General features: G+C 52.1%; 1 pseudogene; it reads right to left on the bottom strand.

Moving 5' to 3' along the window:
- Positions 1-21,070, bottom strand: part of LOC123054235 (serine carboxypeptidase-like 19) — a 50,846-nt pseudogene extending 29,776 nt beyond the window's left edge.
- Between the last annotated feature and the right edge of the window lie 441 nt (positions 21,071-21,511).

Below are 21,511 nucleotides of genomic sequence, written 5' to 3'. Positions count from 1 at the left end.
ATCACTCGGAACCTTTCCGAAGTCTGAATATAGTCGTCCAATATATCGATCTTTACGTCTAGGCCATTTCGAGACTCCTCGTCATGTCCCCGATCTCATCCGGGACTCCGAACTCCTTCGGTACATCAAAACTCAATAAAACTGTCATCGTAACGTTAAGCGTGCGGACCCTACGGGTTCGAGAACTATGTAGACATGACCGAGACCTCTCTCCGGTCAATAACCAATAGCGAAACCTGGATGCCCATATTGGCTCCCACATATTCTACGAAGATCTTTATCGGTCAGACCGCATAACAACATACGTTGTTCCCTTTGTCATCGGTATGTTACTTGCCCGAGATTCGATCGTCGGTATCTCGATACCTAGTTCAATCTCATTACCGGCAAGTCTCTTTACTCGTTCCGTAATACATCATCCCGCAACTAACTCATTAGTCACAATGCTTGCAAGGCTTATAGTGATGTGCATTACCGAGTGGGCCCAGAGATACCTCTCCGACAATCGGAGTGACAAATCCTAATAGCGAAATATGCCAACCCAACAAGTACCTTTGGAGACACCTGTAGAGCACCTTTATAATCACCCAGTTACGTTGTGACATTTGGTAGCACACAAAGTGTTCCTCCGGTAAACGGGAGTTGCATAATCTCATAGTCATAGGAACATGTATAAGTCATGAAGAAAGCAATAGCAACATACTAAACGATCGGGTGCTAAGCTAACGGAATGGGTCAAGTCAATCACGTCATTCTCCTAATGAGGTGATCCTGTTAACCAAATGACAACTCATGTCTATGGCTAGGAAACATAACCATCTTTGATTAACGAGCTAGTCAAGTAGAGGCATACTAGTGACACTCTGTTTGTCTATGTATTCACACATGTATTATGTTTCCGGTTAATACAATTCTAGCATGAATAATAAACATTTATCATGATATAAGGAAATATATAATACTTTATTATTGCCTCTAGGGCATATTTCTTTCATATTGCCATGCTGCGCTACCTACCACTTGCTATATCATGCCTCCCATATTGCCATGTCAGCCTCTAACCATCCTTTCCTAGCAAACCGTTGTTTGGCTAAGTTACCGCTTTTGCTCAGCCCTTCTTATAGCGTTGCTAGTTGCAGGTGAAGTTGAAGTTGGTTCCATGTTGGAACATGGATATTATGTTGGGATATCACAATATCTCTTATTTAATTAATGCATCTATATATATTTGGTAAAGGGTGGAAGGCTCGGCCTTATGCCTGGTGTTTTGTTCCACTCTTGCCGCCCTAGTTTCCGTCATACCAGTATTATGTTCCTTGAGTTTGCGTTCCTTATGCGGTTGGGTGATATATGGGACCCCCTTGATAGTTCGCCTTGAATAAAACTCCTCCAGCAAGGCCCAACCTTGGTTTTACCATTTGCCACCTAAGCCTTTTCCCCCGGGTTTTCGCGAGCCCGAGGGTCATCTTTATTTAAACCCCCGGGCCAGTGTTCCTCTGAGTGCTGGTCCAAACTTGAGCCCTTTGCAGCGCCACCTTGGGGAAACTCGAGGATTGGTTTTAGTTGTATGGACTGCTCATCCGGTGTGCCCTGAGAACGAGATATGTGCAGCTCCTATCGGGATTTGTCGGCACATTCGGGCGGCTTTGCTGGTCTTGTTTTACCATTGTCGAAATGTCTTGTAAACCGGGATTCCGAGACTGATCGGGTCTTTCCGGGAGAAGGTTTATCCTTCGTTGACCGTGAGAGCTTATGATGGGCTAAGTTGGGACACCCCTGCAGGGTATTATCTTTCGAAAGTCGTGCCCGCGGTTATGAGGCAGATGGGAATTTGTTAATGTCCGGTTGTAGAGAACTTGTCACTTGAGTTAAATAAAATACATCAACCGTGTGTGTAGCCGTGATGGTCTCTTCTCGGCGGAGTCCGGGAAGTGAACACGGTTTGAGTTATGAATGACGTAAGTAGGAGTTCAGGATCACCTCTTGATCATTGCTAGTTGACGACCGTTCCGTTGCTTCTCTTCTCGCTCTCATTTGCGTATGTTAGCCACCATATATGCTTATTGCCTGCTACGGCTCCACCTCATTACACCATCCTTTCCTATAAGCTTAAACAGTCTTGATCTCGCGGGTGTGAGATTGCTGAGTCCTCGTGACTCACAGATTCTACCAAAACAGTTGCAGGTGCCGACGATGCCATTGCAGATGATGGGATCGACCTCAAGTGGGAGTTCGATGAGGAACGTGGTCGTTACTATGTGTCTTTTCCTGATGATCAGTAGTGGAGCCCAGTTGGGATGATCGGTGATCTAGCATTTGGGGTTATCTTATTTTCATTTGGATCTTGACCGTAGTCGGTCTATGTGTGGATTTTGGATGATGTATGAATTATATTTATGTATTGTGTGAAGTGGCGATTGTAAGCCAACTCTTTATCCCATTCTTGTTCATTACATGGGATTGTGTGAAGATGACCCTTCTTGCGACAAAAACGACAATGCGGTTATGCCTCTAAGTCGTGCCTCGACACGTGGGAGATATAGCCGCATCATGGGCGTTACACGGATCCGATTGGAGGAAACCAGCAGGCGGCTCGGAGACTTCGACAACCGGCCCGGGGACTGCTGTAGTCGCACCTAGCTCGGAGACTTCAGAACCCGGCCCGGGGACTGCAGCTGTCGGCCCGGGGACTGCAGCGACACAAGAAGCGGTGGCCGACTCCAACTCTCCACCACCCAACCCACCCACCCGAGTCACAGTGGCCGTACTGACAGTAGAAGAAGTCACAGCTCCATCATGGGCCCAGCCCATCTCAACTTCCTAGTCAACAGAGAGCTGCCGACTGATGAGAACTCGGCAAGGCTAGTGCAACGCCGAGCCGGAGCATATGCAATAATAAACAGAGAGCTTGTCAAGCGCAGCGTCACTGGAGTCTTCCAGCGCTGCGTCGAGCCAGAGAAAGGTGTGGCAATCCTCAAGGATATCCACCAAGGCGAATGCGGCCACCACGCAGCCTCAAGATCACTTGTGGCCAAAGCTTTCCGCCATGGTTTCTTTTGGCCGACTGCTTTGGAAGATGCCAAAGAGATACTCAAAAGCTGCAAAGGATGCCAAGTCTTCAGTTCCAAGCAATACCTGTCGGCTTCTGCACTCAAGACCATCCCCCTCACCTGGCCCTTTGCCGTCTGGGGGCTGGACATGGTCGGCCCATTCAAGACAGCCCGCGGCGGCATGACACATCTGCTTGTCGCCGTGGACAAATTTACCAAGTGGATTGAAGCGAAGCCGATCAAGAAGCTGAACGGGCCGACTGCCGAGACATTCATCGCAGACATCACTACTCGGTATGGTGTGCCACACAGCATCATCACCGACAACGGCACAAATTTTGCCAAGGGAGTACTGGCACGTTTCTGCGCGACACAGGGCATCCGACTGGACTTAGCGTCTGTTGCCCACCTGCAGTCAAACGGCCAGGTCGAGCGAGCAAACGGACTCATCCTCTCCGGCATCAAGCCTCGACTAGTCGTACCACTGGAGCGATCGGCCGGCTGTTGGCTCGATGAGCTACCGGCTGTCCTCTGGAGTCTGCGTACTACCCCAAACAAGTCAACCGGCTTCACTCCATTCTTCCTTGTATATGGTGCCGAGGCTGTCATCCCAACTGACATCGAGTTCGACTTGCCTCGGGTCACCATGTACACGGAGGCGGAGGCCAAGGAAGCGCGAGAAGACGGCGTCGACCTGCTGGAAGAAGGCCGGCTGTTAGCACTCAGCCGGTCCGCCATCTACCAGCAGGGTTTGCGCCGTTACCACAACCGGAAGGTCAAGCCAAGATCTTTCCAAGAGGGCGACCTTGTGCTCCGGCTGATACAGCAAACAGCCGGCCAGTACAAGCTCTCGGCCCCTTGGGAAGGCCCTTTCATCGTCAGCAAGGTGCTAGGCAACGACTCCTACTACCTGATAGACGCACAAAAACCAAGAGCACGCAAGAGGGATGATTCCGGCAAGGAGTCGGAACGACCATGGAACGCGAACCTCCTGAGAAGATTTTACAGTTGAAAGCAGTATGTATCATGCTACCTTTTTGTATTAAGTACAAAACAACGGGCCCCCCGAGGAGCACTCGGGGACTGCCCTCCTTTATCTATGAATGACGAGTGTCATACTCATGAATGTATTATTACATTTGATTTTCTGTCTGGCACCGGGTTCGACTAGTCGGCCCGGGGACTGGCCGCCTTAAGTTATATTAAAAGTTCTACCTGAAGTCAGACAAGTAGTGTGCCGGCACCCGAGCCCTCTCTTGTTGAAAGTTGCAGCTCGAAGAACCGACTGTCCGACTGACAAGAGCGAAAGGCAGAAAGGATGCCCACACGAAAAACGGCTAAGGACTAACGAACTTATATAACACAAAGACGGCCTCCAACCACGCTTGCCGGCTGTCAAAACAGCCGGCCGGCCAGCCTCCCAATCACTTCGCTATAATCCAACAAAGCTAGAGTACTTGCCCTCCCAACTAGCTAAGCACTTCTCCAGCCACAGATTGCAGAGCAACTGTCCGACTGGGGAGGCGGCAACCAAGGGAGGGCGGCAAAGGAAACAGCAGAAGGATGAAAAGCAAAGAACAAGGGAAAGCCAAACGCATGCATAATTATATTTACACATAAGGCCCCCAACAGGCCGGCAGTCAATATTGTTCGAATACACCCCAAGTGGGTGGAATTGTGCAAACTTAACAAAATACTGTTCCAAGAATGGTGAAACAGGAAAATAGAGGCAGCAGACTAGACTAAGGGCGCAGTGTGGGAGCCGGGTTGGTCGGCGGAGACGGCACCACCGGCTGGAGGAGTGGCCGGCTGGCGGGTCTCGGCTTGATCATCGCCGACCGCAGACGGCGCACCCACGCGTGCCTTGTTGCTGGAGGCACGATCAAGCTGAGGCTGACCGGCCGCTCCACCATCTGGCGCGACGTCTTCACCCTCCTCCTCCTCCTCGCCCTTGTCGCTGGAGTCGATCTCCTCGGCCGAGTCCTCGCCGTCTGCCGGGTTCAGCCCGAACCACTCCTCCGGCTGGGCAACGCCGCTGTCGTCCACCTTAGGAGCGAAGACGTCGGTGTCGATGTAGTCGGCGATCACCGAAGCCCGCTGGATGATAGCTGGCCGTGCCGGCTCCAGCTCCGTGTCGGCCTCCTGCCGCCAGCTGGCCAGCTGGTCCAGACTCAGCTCGGGATACTAGGCCTTGGCGAACTCCAGCGCCCGCCTGGCGCCGGATCGAGCCGCCGAAGCCTTCCAGGCCTCGAAGCGGCCGACCGCCACCTCCAGCCAGTCGGCGGTCCGACTGGGGGTGCGGGGAATCACCTCTCTAGGCCAGAGGGCGGCCAACACCTGTGCCCCAACATGCTGAAGCCGGCGGAGCATGCGATGAGCCGGCTGGAGGCGGGCCTGAATCGCCAAGAGCTCTCCTCCAGCGATCGGCGAGCGTTTGGTGCGATCTCGGCGCCAGCCTGCCTTTGTGCCTCGCGGTGGGCCTCGACGACCTGGTTGGCGGTGGTAGAGTAGCCAGGGAAGTACTCTGCGCAAGGAAGAAAGAGAAAGAAGAGAAAAACACCAAGTCAGAAAATGAGCTAAAACGGCAAGCGGCAAACAAGGACGAAGAGGAAGGCGGCCTACCGTCAACCAAGTCTTCGATCTGGCCATAGCCGTTGATCAGCGTCTGCTTCGCTTCGGCCCAGCTGGCCGCCTCTGTCTCATACTCGGCTTGGAGGGCGGCCTCGCTGTCCTGCACCGCCTTCAGGGCCGCCTTGTGGCTCTTCTCCTGGTCGGCCAACCTCTTGGCCAGGCGGTCACGCTCCTGTGCCAAGGCGGCAAACTCGGCCTCCTTAGCGCGGAGGGCGGCCTGAGCCCCGCCCAGCTGTTCCCTCAGACTGGCGTTGGCCGCTGCAGGGATGGCAGAAAAGAAAGAAGCAATAAGGAAGAAGTCGTCAAGGAAGATCCGACCCGACTGCTCAGCAGTCGGCCCGAATCTCGGGGACTACACCCAGTGGGTGCGCTGATGCGCCCCCACGTGAGATAAAAGACGAAGCACTTACCCCGGCTCTCAGATAGGTCAGCAGTCTTCTGGGTCAGCTCCCGAGCCTGGGAGTTGAAGGCAGCCGCGCGGAGGTTGTGGTAGTCCTGCAAGTCAGGCAGAGGAGCGAATGAGAAAAAGATAGCAAAACAAAGCCCGCTAAGAAGTTCCAAGCCGCCTGCTCAGCAGCCGACTCAGAACTCGGGGACTACACCCAGTGGGTACGCCGACGCGCCCCCACGGAAGAAACCAAGATCAAAAAAGCAAAAATAAGAAGACTAACCCGAATGGCCGCCCGCGTCACAAGGAACTCGTCATTATATTTCCTCAGCGCCGCAGCCTGGGCTTGAAGCCGGTTCCGGACGCCCTGCGCTGCCACGTTCACCACAGCCGTCCCTCCACCCGGCGTCCACCCCGAGCTGGCGCTGGCTGCCTCCATGTCCTGGGCCGACGAGCTGGAGCCCGCGGCCTTCTGCGGCTCCGATGCAGCCTTCCCCGCGCGCTGGCACGATGGCGACTGGACCACCAGATCCGTCCTCGCGGCCGGCTCGCCCCCGGCCGATTGCGCAGGTGGCAAGTTAGGCTGGCCGCCTTGAGTCGCTCCAGTCGGCGGGGTCGGTGCCGCCTCCCTCTCCAGGACGACGACGTCGTCCTCCCTCTCTAATCCCGGCTGGTCGCCGCCGGCTTCCTTTGGTGGGGGCTCTGGGGCCTCATGCGCCGCGACGTGCAGAGGGGTGACGAGCAAGGCCCCCTCCGCCATCGCCGCGGCCGCAGCCTCCGCTTGGGCCTTGGCCGCTGCGTCGGCGCGCGCCTTCGCTGCCTCCTCCTCCTGGGCCGCCTTGGCGGCAGCCGCCCTCAACTCCTCCACCTCCCGCTCCTCCCGCGCGTTTTGCTCCATCGGCGCCTGAAGCTCGGCGTGGGGGTCCACGCGGTGGGTGCTCCCGGATCCTCCCGGCGATCCGACGACGGAGGCGGCAGCAACCCACTCGAGCGACAGCGGAGCCCTGATTTTTTGAGAAAGGATAAGGACTCGGAAACTACCAAAGAAAAGAAGAAAGAATGCACAAAGGAGTATACACTTACACCGACACCGTCTGCGGCTGCTTCACCACCTTGCGGAAGCGGGCCGCCTTCGCGGCCGCCTCATCCCGCCTGGTCGCCGCCGCCCCGCCCTTGGGTTTCTTCGGCCGACTGTCGAACAAGCCCGACACGGCACGACGCTTCTGCCCGCCGCCCCGAGCAGGCGGCGCGGCGGAGGAACCCGCGCCGTGGCCAGACGCCGGCTGGAGGCGTGGGATGACTTCCGCCTCGTCGTCATCCAGCCAGTCGTCGAAGCTGGCCCCAAGACCGGAGCCGCCCGCCTTGCCGCCGGCTTCGCCGCCACCCGTCTCGGTGTTGTCCTCCATGCCCGCCGCCCCCAAGTCGTAGTTCTCCAGGTCATGTTCCGTCCGGTCGGGGAGGAATCGGTGCTCTGTCTCCGACCCGGCCGCAGGTCGAAGGAGAGAGCTCTGCTAGGGCACCCCGACTGGTCAGAGGCGGCCAGAAGGAATTCGGCAACAAAACTAAGGAAAGGAAAGGAAAGAGACAACATACCATGGGCAGAGGATGCGCCCGGGAATATGGCTCCTTGCCAAACCGCCACTCTGTGGAGAGCTTGCAGTTCGCAAGGTAATTCACCATGTGGGCCACCTCATCATGCGGCATGTCCTTGGTGCACATCCGGCTCGGATCGAGCTGGCCGCTCATCTGACAGATCAGGTAAGGGCGGCTCTGAAGCGGAAGGCGGCCAGCAAGTCAGGCCCAGTCAGGCCCTCCGACTGGATCATCACCCGTAGTCAGGCAACGGCCGCGGCTCCAGCCGGCGTCAGCGACGCGGCCCTATAGGACCAGTGGGGCCGCCTCCCAGCAGGAGGGCCGGCTACGTAAGCCGGCAAGTTGACGTTGTCGCCCTGCGGGGCGACGTTCTTCACGTAGAAATAGGACTTCTACCAGCGCTTCGCCGACTGGATTAACGTGATGACGGGGAAGGGGTTGTCGGCCGCCGGCCTCCGCATCGCGATGAAGGTGCCGCTCTGGGCCGGCACGCCCTGCATGCGGGTGCCCAGCTTAGATTGGAAGAACTCCCCCCAGAGCTCGATGGTGGGGAGAACGCCAAGGAAGCCTTCGCACAAGGTGACGAAGGCGGACAGCAGCACCACCGTGTTCGGAGAGAGGTGGTGCGGCTGGAGTTGATAAAAGTCGAGGAAGGAGCGGAAGAAGGCGCTCGCCGGCAAGCCGATGCCGCGCAGGAAATGCGAGCGGAAGACTACTCGCTCGCCTTCCTCCGGCTCCGGCGTGATCTTCCTCGCAGGCGCGAGGCGGACCCGCACATGGTCCGCGCCGGGCAGCCGCCGCGTCTTGCGAAGGAATTCGATGTGGTCCATGTGGACGTTGGAGCCGTCCCAGTCCCCGCCGTACTGCATGGTGGCGAGAAGCTAGCGAGGAAGGGTGCGGCGGCGGAGAGAGCACGGCCCTGCAGCGGCAGAGCTGCGGGGTGGAGTGAAGAATGGTGGGATGGCACGACGGCAAGGCGCTACTGCGAGGGGAAGCAGGAGGAAGAAGATGGCGGAGACGAGAGGAGCGTGCGAGCGTCTGCCGCTCCCCCTCCTCCCCCTACTTATAGCCTCGTGCGGCGAAGCCGAGGAGGCGAGACGTGGGGAGGAACGTGGGATTAACTGCGCCCACTCCCCCACGTCCCGCGATTACCGGGCTCTAACGGCGTGCGGAAATCGTCGCCGGAAGACATGCGGACGGCTTTGGGCCGCAAAGAATCCGCGCCTGGGCCTAGGCGTAGGAGTGGTGGGCCCTTGACCTGCGGCGACGTCTTGTCGCGCGCGTGGGTTGGCAGGCTCGCTTTAGCCAGGGGACGCCACATGGTTCGCAGGCGGCGAGCGGCCGGCCCGCAGCCCGGCGCACGCGCCGACGGACTCCCGCCTTCCGACTTCAAAAAAATTTCGCCAAGATGGCGCGCCCAACCGAAGCCGGCTCCCAGCTGCTGGCTCGTCAAGACAAGAAGCTGACCGAGCTTCTTGACCTCCACTCAGCCTCGAAGCCCAACCAGCTTTGGGGACTACTGTCGGAGTAACTGACCACGAATAGCCAAACCGACTCCCCCTGGCTCTTTGAAAATTATCAGGCCATTCGGGCCTTCAAGCATACAAAGCATAGGGCCACCTTCCCCCGGCCGGCTACCCCCAGGGGCGACTCCCAGAAGGTGACCTAGCCCCAGAAACCTGCTCCAAGAAAGATACGAGATGGCCGACTCCGGGAACCCGGCCCCAAGAAGACCGACTCCCAGAAGACGGCCACGAAGAAAGCCGGCTCCCGGAAGCCGGCCAAGATTGCACCCACCAAGACTGAACCCTCATAGCGGCGGTACGATGGGGTGTGGCCACAGTACAGCCCACTACCCCCGATTCCCGGAGCAGGCGTGGCTACAGGGCGCCGTACGGGCCAGCCATCCCCCGTCCGGCGCGGCACTGTAGCCATGTTGGCCTCGATGTCACTCACGACAGGTGCGAGTACGGCCCGCAGGCGGCGGGCCCCTTTTGCCAGAGAGACGTCCGAAGGCGGCCTGGCCTCCTCTAGTCGGCCAGGGGTGTAGCCGGCTCCCAGTAGCCGGCCACCTCCCTCCCTCGAAACATGTGCCTCATTAAGAAGACAAGACGAGGTAAAGCTACAGTGAGAGCTCACAAGGCGGCGACACTGTAGCCACGCTTACCTCGACAAAGCCCTCGTCATCAGAGGCGAGGCAACAGTAACCAGCCGCCGACAAAGCCCCCAAGTGGTGGGGCCGGCCTGCCGGCCAGGAAGCCGATAGCCGGCGGGACCCACCAGTCGGCGGGCCCCACTGACCGGCGGAGAAGCCGGCCAACATAGACGCTGATGGCTGGGACCCATGCCCAGCCGGATTACCATTGTACCCCTAGGGGGTAGGCCTATATAAACCCCCCAGGACACCCATGCAAAGGGTTGATCTCATAGAGTTAGACACACCACCTAGAGAGAAAGGGAGAGCTAGCCTTGCCCTTCTTCTTCCTCTAGCCAGACAGCTCGAGGAGCACTTGTAGCCACTTGTATTGATCTAGTGATCATGCGGAGACCCCACAGAGCAGGACTAGGGGTGTTATCTCCACGGAGAGCCTCGAACCTGGGTAAGATTCACCGGCGTGCATGTCTTCGCCTCATCCCGTTTCCAGGCATCGGTGACGTCTTACTGGCTCCCACAATGATAAGCCACCCGTTGGCATATGTCGCACCTACCACCCGACATTTGGTGCATTATTCGGTGTTAATTATGCTTAATTCTTGCTTATGCGATTATTCGTTTCTTGGTTGGTCGCTTCCCAATATTTTTGCTAGCCTTCATTTTGCACCAAGTATGATCTCTACTTGTGCATCCAAAATCCTTTAAACCAGTTTTGCCACATGAGTCCACTATATCTACCTATATGCGGTATTCTTTTGTCGTTCTAAGCAAATTTGCATGTGCCATCTCTTTTTTTCAAAATAAACATCTCTTTTGTGTATTTGTTTCGCTGCTCGCGGAACGGTAATGGGTGGCTAATATTTTCCATGCTGGATGTGTTATTCTCACGATGAGTGTTTATTCACTTGTCATTGCACGAGAGTAAGGCAAAGGTTTTAGGGATGCCCAGTCCCGAAATGCAAAAATGAATTTACTTTATGTTGTCAAATAATAAATTCCTTGGAAAGTGTTGGTATGGAGAGCAACCGTGGATACGGCTAGCCATGGAAAGTGAAAGAATGGTGGAAAAAGGAATAAACTTTATTTTCTGTTTGGGAATCGCCTATGGCATATCTAGCATGGAAATTGTTTGTAACTCTGAGTCGTTTTCGTTGGTGGGATGGATACACCTCCCAAAATGTTTTTATCTCTAATTTTTTCGGTTTGAGCTCTGGCACCTCTACAAATCCCTACTTCCCTCTGTGAAGGGCCTTTCTTTTACTTTATGCTATTTTTATTTTTGAATTTGAGTCTCCATCTTCTCTTACAAAAGCACCAACTACGAGGCAATATGATCGTACTTAAGTATTGGGTGTAGTTAATATTCGAGTGTGTTTCATGAATGGATCAATGTTTGAGCATGATGGGCTAGGGATAACTTATTTTAGCGTTGATATTTTGAAAGACATGGTTGCTTGTTGATATGCTTGAGTATCTAAATTATTATGTCAAAACTAGACTATTGATTTGAATCACATAAAAGTCCAAATGTCCATGCTATAGAGAAAAGAATATGATATGACTTGATAAACAACACTCCACATCAAAAATTCTGTTTTTATCACTTACCTACTCGAGGACGAGTAGGAGTTAAGCTTGGGGATGCTGATACGTCTGCAACATATCTATAATTTTTTATTATTCCATGCTGTTTTATTATCAATCTTGGATGTTTTATAATCATTTTATATTCATTTTATATCATTTTTTGGTACTAACCTATTGACATAGTGCCAAGTGACACTTGCTGTTTTTTCCATGTTTTTTACATCGCATGAAATCAATATCAGACGGAGTCCAAATGCAACGAAACTTCCCGATGATTTTTTATGGACCAAAAGGAAGAAGTTGGGCCCTGGCTGCACCTGGGGGAGTCCCGATGAGGGGACAACCCACCAGGGCGCGCCAGGAGGCCCAGGCGCGCCCTGGTGGGTTGTGCCCACCTCGGGTGCCCCCCGGACTGCCTCTTTTCTCTATAAATACCCCAAAAATCCCAGAACCCTAGGGGATTCGACGAAATATTCATCTAGCCACCGCAGAGTCCGAACCACCAGATTCAATCTAGACACCATCTCGGATGGGGTTCACCATCTCCATTGGTGCCTCTCCGATGATGTGTGAGTAGTTCTTTGTAGACCTTCGGGTCCGTAGTTAGTAGCTAGATGGCTTCCTCTCTCTCGCTGAATTCTCAATACAATGGTCTCTTGGATATCCAGATGATGTAACTCTTTTGTGCTGTGTTTGTTGGGATCTGATGAACTTCGAGTTTATGATCCATTATATCTTTTTATATCCATGAAAGTTATTTGAGTTTCTTTGATCTCTTATATGCATGATCTCTTACAGCCTTGTATTTCTTCTCCGATATTTGGTTTTTTTGGCCAACTTGATCTATTTATCTTGCAATGGGAAGAGGTGCCGGGTAGTGGGTTCGATCTTACGGTGCTTGATCCTAGTGACAGAAAGGGAACCGACACGTATGTATCGTTGCTACTAAGGATAAAAAGACGAGATCTATATCTAACACAATAAATAAACGGATCTTGTCTACATCATGTGATCGTTCTTATTGCATTACTCCGTTTTTCAATGAACTTAATACACTAGATGCATGCTGGATAGCGGTCGATGTGTGGAGTAATAGTAGTAGATGCAGGCAAGAGTCGGTCTACTAATCTTGGACGTGATGCCTATGTAATGATCATTGCCTGGATATCGTCATAATTATTTTAAGTTCTATCAATTGCCCAACAGTAATTTGTTTACCCACCGTTTGCTATTTTTCTCGAGAGAAGCCACTAGTGAAACCTACGGCCCCCGGATCTTCTTTCTCATATATTTGCCTTGCGATCTATTTTTCCTTTGCATTTTTATTCAGATCTATTAAACCAAAAATACGAAAATACTTTGCTGCACTTTATTTATTTGCGATCTATTATTTCACTATTTTACCAATTTTCTGGCATCGTTACCCGAAAGGGATCGACAACCCTTTTAACAAGTCGGGTTGCGAGGTGTTGTTATTTGTGTGCAGGTGTTGTTTGCGTTGTGTTGCTTGGTTCTCCTACTGGTTCGATAACCTTGGTTTCTTCACTGAGGGAAATACCTACCATCACTGTGCTGCATCATTCCTTCCTCTTTGGGGAAATACCGACGTAATCCTAGCAGACAGGAGCTTTTCTGGCGCTATAGTCAGAGAGCGATCAGCCGCCATGGACCAACGCGGGGCTCCTTCAGTGAGCACAACTCCAACAACAAGCGGTCGCTGGAGGCCTAGGGGGTGGGCGATGCGGATTCCTTGACCTGCGAGGTGGCGCTGCGGGCCAAGCTCTAGGAGGAGCAGGCAGCGCGGTAGGCAGCCCGACCCATGGATGGCTGGGGGGCGTTGTCCGGCCCGGAAGACACCGGCATGGCTCTGGACCCGTGGGAGGCTATGGCTATGGGCTCGGGAGCTAGGGGATCCGTCCTGTCACGCCCTCTAGCGCCTCTCTCTGGTGTGGGTTCGGATGCGGGCTTCGGTACGGGCGGCCCTCGCCCTAATTTGCGCTCCAAGAACAATGACTTCCCCAACAAGAACCGCAAATATAGGCCTACTGGCCATGGTGATGGTATTCTCCCCCCTCCTGCTCCTAGCGGTCCTTCTTCATTGCCATCTCTGGCGGCCCCTGGTCCGTCCTCCTCATCTGGCTCCTTCTCTTGCTTTGCGTGCCACCGTTTGGGTCATTTCCAATCTCACTATAAATTTCCGCCCTTTTCCTTATCTTCCACCAAGATGGCCACCTCACTGCCGATTTCATGAACCACTCCCCTTCTTGGGCACTCAAGCACCTTGGGTTGGGCTTACCTGGTAGCGAGTTCTTCACCTTGGTCGGTAATCTCGATCAGGTGACCCCCGTGCCTGCTATCTAGAATGCCTCTATCATTTCCATCTTATCCAAAGGGGCGTCCACTCAGATATTGGCTGATGAGTTGAAGGCGTGGGGTTTGGAGGACTGGTATTGGCAAATCCAACAGTTGTTTGCCACTTCCTTCAGTGTCATTTTCCATCAAAAGAAAGCCTCCGTATGATCGTTTCGTGCACAAGCTTCACTCTCCCTCTCGACCAGCTGGTTATCTCTGTCAAGGAGGCGGAAGATGGTGCCAAAATCTGCGGTTCTGTATGAAACATTGGTCCTTCTTTATGACGTCCCTCCTCTGATGTGCTCTTCTGCTCCTCTTCTGCCCTTCGTGGATCTGATTGTTCTTGTTGTGGCTATGGATACCTCCTCCCTTGCGCGGCCTGGCCCGGTTCATATGCTTATCAAGTGCATTGACCCCTCTCGCGTCCGTGGCCACATTCAAGTCTTTCCGGGTGATGACGCCTTTCGTATCTTCGTGCGCCTTCTTGAGGGTTCGCTGCTGCTGAGGAACCTGCCTTTGCTGCTGCAGGTGTGGGGGATGGCCTGAGCTCTACCGTAGGGTGAACGGGTTTCCTTAGCCCCTTCTCGGCGGTCTGCTCCAATCACCCAGCTAGGCAAGCGTCGTTGTCACTCTTGGGGGTGGATGATGGCATGGTCCCTCCTGCGCCGGCAGCTCCTTCGGCCACTCCTATTCGCTCATGCTCCAAGTTTCCTGTCAAGAAGTTCTCTGTCTGCAATCGGAGCTCTGGGGCCTCCAAGCACTCCACGACTGGCCTCTACCGCAAGCTTGACCGTGACCTAGGCAAGGTGGCTTCACCCAAGGATACTCTGCCCCCCCCCCCCACATCTGGCTGTTCCCTGCCTGTTCACACCCCACCTCCACTACTCACAAGAGCCGCCGTGCCAGGAATGCAGGGGCGTCTATACTTGATCGTGTGGCTCGGAGGGTGGAGGAGAACGATCAGGTTGTGACACGTACGAGTCTTGCCTCCCCCAAACGTGTCCTTTTAACTGATTTTTCTGAAGAGTACTTTATAGCAGTAGCGACAGGTTCCGTTTTATTCTGGATGGCTCCTTTGGGTCACCTTCTACTTTGATTTCTAAGATTCGTGCTAATGAGCTCGCCCAGGCCGCTTTGGCAAGGGCTAAAGAACATGTGGCTGATGCGGCCTCTGTTGCTCCTTCCCCAGTTGTGACTGAGGGGGGATTACCATCGGATCTGACATTGGTTTCTGTCCCTGTTGGTAAACCTACGCGCAAGTGGTTAGTGACATCTGCTGGGCCCTCGAGGTTCAGTCTCCGTATTAAAAACTTGAACTTTAAATGTAAGCCCTAGTTTGGAATATGTAGGGTTTCGGAGCTAGGGGCAACGAAACCTGTTAAAGGACTATATTAGGGCTACAATATCGATCTCGTGTGTCTTCAGGAAACCACCAAAGTCTCGTTCTCTCCACTGACATGGTCTCCTTGGCTGGTGTTGATGTTTTTTCTAGAAGTGGCTGCCTGCCTCTGGCCAGTCGGGTGGGATTTTAATTGGTGCTCGTCTGGATGTTTTGGATTTCGTTTCCTTTGACTCAGGCTCTTTCTTTACGAGTATGGGTTTGCACCACTGAGTCTTGGATCAGCATTTGGAATTTATTAGGGTTTATGGTCCTGCTAATCATGCTTTGTCTAACGATTTCTTTTTGGAGCTAACTTCTGAGGTTGAGTTGATCTGTCTTTGTTTTTTGATCGGTGGGGACTTTAATCTTCTGAGATTCTTGTGGGACAAAAATAATTCTAATTTCTCTTGGTCCAGGGTGGAGGGTTTCTCGCTCTCCAGAAACTGTAGAGGTCTAGGGCTATGTTTACCTGGTCTAACCATCAGCTAGACCATGTCCAATCGGTGCTTGACAGGGTCCTAACCTCTCCTGAATGGGAAGCTTTCTTCCCTCGCCCCTCCTTGGCCACTAAGTCCTTTATTGGTAGCGATCACACGCCTCTTCTTCTGGACTCTGGTCTGAATTCTTCCGTCATTCCTCGCCCTTTTAAGTTTGATGCTTCGTGCCTGTTGGTCGAGGGTTTTTTCCCGTTAGTCTTGGGAAAGATTATAGAGTTTTTTTGGCTTGCCCCACGGATCTTTTGGTCCTCTGGATGACTGACACTTCTTGTCTTCTAATCTTCAGCAATTTCTGAGAGGTTGGGGTCAAAATAGAGCGGCTGACTACCATAGAGGAAAGGACAACATGTTATCTTGCATCAAGTAATTGGATGTGGTCGATGACTCGGGAGGTTTGGATGAGGCCGACTGGGCCCACAGATAACTTGGAAAATGCCCTCTTGGACCTCCATCGTCAGGAGGAGGTTTACTGGCAGCACCATGGGCACATCTCGTGGCTTTTAAAATGCGATCCATTACGGCTTATTTTTTTGCTATTGCCAATGGCCACCGCAGGAGGTGCTCCATATTTAGGCTCCTGGTCAATAGAGAGGTTGTGGCCGATCCTGTAATGATCTAGGACCATATTCTTTCCTTCTTCTCTAATCTTCTGGCGGCTAAGCAGCCCCTCCTGGACCTGATGGGTTCTCTATGCCTTTAAAAAATTCTTGCAGGTTTTGAAGCATTTGGTGTATGCTATTATCACTGGGTTTTGTCTGGGCTCCGTTGACATCTCCAGGCTTAATTATGCGATCATCTATCTTCTGCCTAAGGTTAAAGGGGCTGATTCATTCCGTCAATTCAGACCCATTGCCCTAATCAATAACATTGCTAAATTTCCCTCCAAAATTTTTGCTAAACACTTATCTCATGTTGCCCATAAGCTCATTGGCCAACAACAATATGCTTTTATTAAAGGGTGCTTTATCCTAGATGGATTTCTTAGCCTGCATGGGATTGGGCATGACCATAAAGTCATGAACTGTAATGCTATTATTCGTAAATTAGAATTTGAGAAAGCGTACGACTCGGTCAATTGGTCTTTTCTTCTAGATGTTCTTCTGGCAAAAGGTTTTGAGGGTGCGTATGTTCACCATATTATGCAATTGGTTGGTGGGGGCCAGGCGGCCGTGTCTGTTAACGGGAAGGTTAGCGCCTACTTTAAGAATGGCAAGGGCCTCCGGCAGGGGGTGATGGGGTCACCTACTCCGTATAGGGTCATAGACCTCACATCTAGGGCCCACCTAGGGCCCCACACCATAATTAGGAGGTCCTAGGACCACATGCGCATTCAGATGCGTACCCCCAGATATCCACTCAGATACACCAACATCACTCGGATGGCTTCCCTCCAGTCGGCCTCACCGCACCACTCGGACAGAGGAGCCGTAGAGGCGACGAGGGAACTGCAACGGTCGAGAGGCTTTATGTTGGTCATCAAGTGTAGTTATGGTGACCGTTACCTATAACTGTTGTAGTTATGCTCATTCATCTCCCTTGTAACATGGCATTTATGGGCCGAGGCACACTCTATATAAGCCTCCCCTCTACTCCATGACAAGGGTTGAGCATCCATTGTAATCTTACACCCAAAGAGACAACACAAGCTTCCGGGCACGAGATGTAGGGCTATTACCTCCCCGAGAGGGGTCTGAACTCGCTAAATTTGAGTGATACACCTGTAGTGTAGCTAGGCTCCCCCACCCCTTGTTCGTACCCCTATTACTCATTCACAGGTTCGTTGCCTCGACAGGGGGATCCCATCTGCCCCCTCCTCTTTAACTTTGTGGTTGATGCTTTCTCTTGCATCCTTAATCATGCGGCCGTGAATGGCCATATTACTCCGGTTGCTTCCCATCTCATTCCCTCTATTGTGTCTCATCTCTAGTACACGGATGATACAATTAATACTGTGGAGAACTCTGACCACTGTATTGCTAACTTAAGTTTCTTCTACTTTGCTTCGAGGAACTCTCTAGTCTTAAGATTAACTTTTAAAAGTTAGGTTTTAGTTGTTGGTGCTCCCCTAGAGGAGGCGAGGCGGGTGGCCTCCCTCCTCAACTGCAGTCTTCTATCTTTCCCCTACAAATATCTTGGGATGCCTATCTCCCTTTACAAACTTATCGCTAAAGACTGTCCCTTGTCTGTCACTAAGGTGGGTAATCGTGTTATGCCTTGGAGAGGTCGTTACAATTCTTCGGCCAGGAGGGTCTGTCTAATCAATGCTTGTCTCTCCTTGCTGCAGCCTATGTATCTCATGGGGTTTTATCACCTGCCGGAAGGCATTCACGCGGGTTTTGACAAACACAGGAGTGGTTTCTACTGGAATACCGCTGATAATAAGAAAAAGTATAAGTTGGTCAAATGGAAGCGACAAACACATGAGTGGTTTCCTGGCTCGGTATGGTTGACCTACATCGCTTGGGGGCTTGGGCATTCTCAGTATTACAATTATGAACAAATGCCTCATGATTAAATGGTGGTGGCGCATCCTTTCCCCTGGTCTGGCCGCCCTCTGGCGTTCCATTCTTAAAGCCAAATACTTTCCTCATTCGAACCCGCTGATAGTCTCGGCCCAGGGGGCTCTTCAGTTTCTTAGTTTTGGCGTCAGTTGCTTAATGTGCGTGATGATTTCAGGGCTTTGGTCAAGTTCTCAGTGGGCAATGGTTCTTCGATTATATTTTGGCTCGACAGGTGGACCGGAGGGGCCTCTCGCGGCTGCCTTCGCTCTTCTTTTTTTCTTTTGTTGCGTCTCTTTCTGCCTCCATCGCAGAGCTTGCAGCCAGAGATTGGGACCTTGGTTTTCACCGAGCCTTGTCTCCTGTAGAGTTGGAGGACTGGCAGTGCCTCGTTGCCTCCCTCCCGGCCCTTTCGGAGTCAGGGGATGTGGTCTCTTGGCCACACTCGGCCTCTGGCCGTTTTTCTGTTAAGTCCTGTTGTCGTTTGTTGTATGTGGGTGCTCCTGTGTCTAGATTCTCTCCTATTTGGAGTGCGAGGGTGCCGCCCAAGATTAGAATTTCATGTGGCATGCTATGCGGGGACGCTTGCCTGCTGCAGTTCAAATCAAAAAGAGGAATGGGTATGGTTCCGAATTTTGCTCCCTCCGCGGGAAGAAGACACTGATCATATCCTTTTCTGGTGCCCTCTTGCTAGGTTGTTCTGGAGCTGCTGTCGCAAGTGGTTGGGTGTGACCTGGGCCCCGAATAGCTTTGGGGAGCTGTGGGCCAAGGCGTCAACCCTCGTGGGACAGACTAAGAGATTGTTCTGGTTCATTTTTCTGCCATGTGCTAGACCCTGTGGACAACCAGGAATAAATTTACTATTGAACTTGTGTTCCCTAGCAGGGCGGTTGACTGCATCTTCAAATTCTCTATCTTTTTACATAAGTGGAAATCTCTGACAAAGGACGGTGACTCGGCGGTTGTGGATCTTCTCATTTCTCGCGTTCGATCTTCGACTGCTAGTCTTCTGGATATAAATCAAGCCTCTCCACAGTAGTTGGTGCTCGCCGCTGTCGTCGTTAGCGCCATTTTGTCTTGTTAGTTCTTTGCTGGTCTGTGTGCCTGGTTGCCGGTTGTGGCCGGTTAAACTCTTCTTCTGCTTCGGCTTTTGTGGGTCTGTTACCCTTGGGCTTAACTTGTGCTACTGGTGGGCTTTATTAATTTAAAGCCAGGCCGCGGCCTTTTTCTCTAAAAAAATATTGACCAACTTGTGCGGATGCACATGTGTTAGCTGCTTGGGTTGGAACCATAAGTGGATAGATTGTTGGGATGTGTATGTATTGGTGACTTGGACGGACCCAGTATATAAGCTAATGACCCTGACACATCGGGCCTCGGGTAGTTGCAATATCCAGATTGGCCTATGCTATAATGGCGCCCCATAAAATAAACACACTAATGAATGAAATCTTGTGACACGAGTGGCGAGTCATTCTAAACTCACTATAGAAGCACAATAATAAATAATTAATAGCAAAACCGATAACGATGTATCACCTTCACGTACACATTTGTGATGCGTGTTTTCACGATATGCATGTTTTTAGCCATATGTATTATTTCATATTCTCTTGAGCAGACTTGTGAGGATTACGGTAGGTACCTTGAGATTAAGAAGGGGTCTCCTTCCAACTTCATTACCTGTAGGGATGAAAGCATAAAGATGACGCCGTCCGTAAAAAACCATGAAGATAGAGTTGAACTCAGTTAATACTTTTTTTCTTCATTTTGAGATGGCTCACCACGTTTACCTTGTGGTGAAATCAGCGAATACAGTTAACTATAAACACATGCTCAATGTTGGATACGTGGAAATATACAGCAAGTGTCCGTACCTTCGGAAATCTTTTGTGCGATGAAGGGTACGATTTTTCCAGCGTAGGAGTCTCCCCCGATGTAGAGAGGACTTGATAGAAACTTGGGGTGGTCGCTGATCCACTGGACAAGGTCACGTAGATCAAACACTAAGGAGGATGCAGCCAATCAATGCGTCCCAACAAATGAAAATCTAAGCAGTTAGGTAGCACCTTGATGAGGAACTCATGTAGCTGCAGTGATGTAGATACTTCCCCAACGTCGTAGCCTTTGGGTTGTTTGGAAAAGGAAAATCCTGCCCCGGCCGGCGAATCAACGAAGAGGATATGTGCTACCTGCAAATGGGCGTCGTCAAGACAGGAGTCAGGATTGGACCTCAGTATGCATGTAATATGGCTAGCTGCAAGGTAAAACGTGGCCGACCTTCGTCCATGAGTTCGGATTGATTTCCAGGCTTGGTATGGTGCCATTGTAAGTCTCTACGACGAACTTGAATGGACCTGCAGTTGCAGTTGTCATGTTTATGCATCTCATGTATGATATCACGGAGTAGAGAGTAAGGGCGAGTTATCGCTTGAGAACGCAAACAAAATTTACCGATCTCGAACGCGAGGCTGCTGAGTACGGAGCAATGGTCGCCGCCGGTGAGCCAGAGGAGGAAAGGGACATTCTCGCCGCCTGCCTCGGACTCCACGAAGTAGTAGAACAGCTCAGTACCGTTGTCCTCGCCCACCTCCACGTACCTTATAATTGAGCAGCAGCAGGTTATAACCAATGCAGTGGACCAAGGAAGACAGTTGTCTTCCCGCACATCGGCACCTCCTACAACCTTGGTGCGTAGAAAACGTTGAGCAAAGAACAGAGTGACAAAATGGGTACCCGGTCTCGAGGTGGAAGGGGAGGCGGCCCTGGAAGCCGGGGAGGCTAGTCACCACCTTGGAGCTGGAGGCTGCGCCGGCGAGAGCGAGCTGCCTCGTGGTCAGCACGATGGTGAGGAAGAAGCATAGTAGCAGGAGCAGCAGCACGTCCATTTCTCCGAGATGGTAGTGGTCAACTGCTTCCTTTTGCTCTGTCTACTAGTTCAAAGCCTATATGTGCAAAATACATGCCGTAAGGTAGTAGAAGAACAATCGTGAGCACGATCCACATGGGACTTTAATATTATTTTCTCATTGTCTATAATATACCATGTTTCTTTCTAGGGAACTGTAATATTGGATGGCTAATACTTTTCTGACAGCTACTAGATGGCCAATCAAAATGATATCATGTGTCAGGCGTGGCAAGTTGCAGCTAAAATAAAAGGCACCTTAGTCTAGGGACATCACACGACATGCAAAAAAAAAGATACTGATAAAATCCGAACGTCAGTTTTCTTAGGATTTCTTCCGAACGCGTTCAGAGCCATTAGATCAAAATACACGGATTTGAAGCTCATCCCCAGCCACATCATCCACAGTCGAGCGTTCGGTCCCAGGAGCGAACGCCGCGAACGACTAACGCAGCCCACTCGGTCCTGCAC

The sequence above is a fragment of the Triticum aestivum genome, chromosome 2D, assembly GCF_018294505.1.
Source record: "Triticum aestivum cultivar Chinese Spring chromosome 2D, IWGSC CS RefSeq v2.1, whole genome shotgun sequence".
NCBI classification, from domain to species: domain Eukaryota; kingdom Viridiplantae; phylum Streptophyta; class Magnoliopsida; order Poales; family Poaceae; genus Triticum; species Triticum aestivum.
The sequence above is the reverse complement of the archived record's forward strand: the minus strand, read 5'-3'. Positions and strand labels throughout refer to the sequence as shown.